Source organism: Octodon degus, unplaced genomic scaffold (genome assembly GCF_000260255.1).
Source record: "Octodon degus isolate 3935 unplaced genomic scaffold, OctDeg1.0 scaffold00043, whole genome shotgun sequence".
Lineage (NCBI taxonomy): Eukaryota > Metazoa > Chordata > Mammalia > Rodentia > Octodontidae > Octodon > Octodon degus.
The window spans coordinates 4,126,348-4,129,818 of record NW_004524619.1 but is presented as its reverse complement, the minus strand read 5'-3'; positions in this window follow the sequence as shown (position 1 = coordinate 4,129,818).

Below are 3,471 nucleotides of genomic sequence, written 5' to 3'. Positions count from 1 at the left end.
GTCTGAGAAGGGCTAAGAAAGGCCTATGCATTCAGCCATCTAGGTACTGGTGCTGGCCCTGCCAGTCATCACTGGGCAGAGAGGGTGCTTACAAACTCTAATGTGCCAGGTTCCCTGTATTAGCTCTGCATAGTCTGCCACTTCTCTCTGAGTCATTTATTTGTCAACTGTTTGGTTTTTCAGCAGTGCAAAGAGACAAGAAAGATCCAAGAGGCCTTTACTGACTCTGAAGACACAGAGAGGGTCGACAGCAGGCAAATGGGGAGTCCTCTGACCTGAGACAAAGGAAGGCTAAGACTTCATGGACTTTTGATAGGGGTGGAGTTTGAGGGACAGGTCCAGTGACACACAAGGAGCTGATTGGGGGCCCCCTTGTGTGCACCAGAAAGGTATCCAGGACTGGGGTGGGGAGGAAGATGGAAGTGGTCAGTGGGAAGATGAGCTATTGTTTTGGGGATTCAGCCATGTTGAATCAGGGCCATGATAATTTATTTAGTTGTTTGTACTCAGAAACTATCGGGGCTGGGAAGATGGCTCAGTGGAATAAGTGCTTGCCTGGCAAGCGCAAGGGCCCAAGTTCAATCCCAGGTTCCGGAAAAAAAAACCAAAAAAACTATCAACTGAGTCAGGCACTGTCAGGGAATAGGACAGACCAAGAGGGAACCCTGTTAGTAGGAGTGATCAATAAGAATCAGCCTTCACAGTAGGGAATAACTGAGTCAAGCACCAAACTCGCCCGGCTTCTTTGCTTTTCACTTCACCTGAGTGTACGCTGGAAACCACAAAATTGCCAGGCCAACTCTCCTACAGCGTTGGATTATTGTATTATAATGGTTGATGGCCATTGGTGTGTGTGTGTGTGTGTGTGTGTGTGTGTGTGTGTACATGGATTGAATGCAGAGCCTTCACACTGTGCTATATCTCCAGCCCTTTTAAAATTAAAAAAAAAAAATTCATATTGACACAGGGTCTTACTAGGTCACTAATTTGCCAAGGCACTAAGAATGGTCTTTTTAAAAAATTATTTATTTATTCTTTTTTATTAATTTTATTGAGAAACAAATAGCAATGAGACAGTTTCAAAACCAATTAACAGGACAGTTTCAATAATTACTACATTGCATATTGTTGTCTTTGTAGTAGTTGTTCATAGTACAAGATGCAGACATGATATCCTGTCCAAACACTATTAGTACAAATCTTTCCTCTCATTGAATTAAGAGAAAGTAGCTGTATATCTATCCTATTTTGTAAAGAATGGTCTTGAACTTGTGATTCCACCTTAGCCTCCCAGAGTGTCAGGATTACAGCCATGCACCGCAGCCTTGTGCCACCGCACTACCCCATACAGCTCCTTTAATACATATTTTCAGTCTCTGATTTATGTACCTTAACCTAAGGCCCAGTTACAATGAAAACTTTCCATTTTTTTTCTAGGCAGACAGTAGGCTTTTTGACACCAAATAAGCTGTGGCCTACAAAAAATGGGCAGATGAAAAGCTGAAGAAGCAACATGCGGAGATCCCGCTGGCCCTCCCGCTGGTGCATGGCCTCTCTCACCTTTGAGCTCTGAGAAGGCCGAGGGGTCAGATGCAGGGGGCTCTGAGTCTCTGCAGGTCCTCACTGGGATGGGACCAGATGTGCTTTACCTTGAACTGGAACTGAGAACCCCAGGCCAGAGTCAGAGCAAACTCAGCTGTGGGATCTTTCTTCATGGCTGTCATGTCACAAGAAAACCAGGTTCAGCTCCGTGGACTGAGGAGGTCACTGTGAAGCAGGGTGTCTTGGTTACTTCTCTCTCTCATTGCTGAGACAAACTACCTGACACCCAAAATGAAGGAAAGAAAGGTTTATTTAGCTCACAGTTTGTTGAGGTTTCAGTCCATATTCGGGTGGCTCCGAGGCAGAGTGGCACATGTAGAGGGCAAAAGTTCATGGTGGGGGAAAACAGCCAAAGCAAAAAGAGCAAAAAAGGGAGGAGCAGCAGACAGCAAGCCTCTTTCCCTCCCTTACATGGTGTGCAGGTTGTGTGCCCCAGGGTGGGGGTAGCACTCACCCCCATAATCCCAGCATTGGACCATTGATCAATTATAAACTGCAGAAGCCCAGCCCATGACTGCATAAGGCTTTGGGGGGACATCTAGACACAAACTACAACACAGGGGAAGAGATGGAATGGGAGGAAGGAAGGGTAGAGGGAGAAGAGAATTGAGAGGAGAAGGAGGGTGGGGGTGGGGTAGCACAAAGAACTGTATGGTTTCCTGTGTATTCTTTTCTACAACAAAGTGCCACAGACTGGGGACTTAAACAACAGAGAGTTAAGCTCATAGTTGTGGCAGCTGGAAGTCTGAGACTAAGGTGTCTGCAGGGTTGGTTCCTTCAGAGTTTCTCCAACTTCCTCCCAAAGCCTCATACAGTCACGGGCTGGGCTTCTGCAGTTTACAATTGATTCATGGTCCGATGCTGGCAATCTTGTGGGTTCCTGCTTAGAGATGCATCAGCTTAGCCTCCTCCTTCATTCCCCCTGCCTGCATGTCTCTGCCCAGACTTCCACCTCTGGAAGAGGACAGGGTATACACAATTAGGGCCCACCAATGACTCATCTGATCATCAAAGACCCTGATTCTTGTGAAGGTCTTGCTCACTGGTCCTGAGGGTAAGACTTCAGCCCCTTAGAGGACACGCTTCACAAAGGTGAGAAAGGGAAGAGAAGAACAGGCACTGATCCAAGTGGTGGAGGACAGGGGCCAGGACCATAAGACTGCATCCTGGACCCTTTTCTTTCCCACAGAGCCTGGACAGTGCAGTCTCTGAGACTTCAGTCTGTAGAGGCAGGGCTGTCCCTTGGGGATGCCCTATTTCTGATGCCAGGAGGAATTGGTGGAGATGAAAAGGACCTTTGCAGCAAAGTAGCTTGCTCCTGCAAGCTGGTAGTGAGGACCAGACAGAGCAGCAGATGTGATGGAGGATGGCCCCAGGCTGCAGCAGGAAAGCCTCCTGTTCCCTCCAATCCTGGGTGACTTGAGAAGCGTGGGGACTTGTGGGAGTCACGGTCCAATGCCTGCAACTTCTTCCTTTAACATGTGTAGTGAGGCCATGGAGGGTCCCTCTGGGGTCTAGTAGAGCGAATTTCCCCACCTGCCATGTGGCTGAGCTCTGTGGTAGTCATATGAACATGGTTTATTCTAACCCTGAGCCACTCCTACAGGCATGGGGAAGTTCCAACATTTGTAAGGTGATTATCTCTTTTGTCCTTAGAATAGTATTTGCTTTAGGGCAACCTTAAAATGCCATCCCGTGATTGTGGGTCAAACGGAATCCTTATAGGACTGATCTAAATCCCAGAGTCTCAGAAAACACCTAGACCTCACCTGACTTGAAAGAGAACAGCCATACAGTTGTCTCTGTTTTCATTCAAAAAATGTTTATTGAATCTGGGGAAATAGCCAATTTGGGGAAATGGTAGTGAAC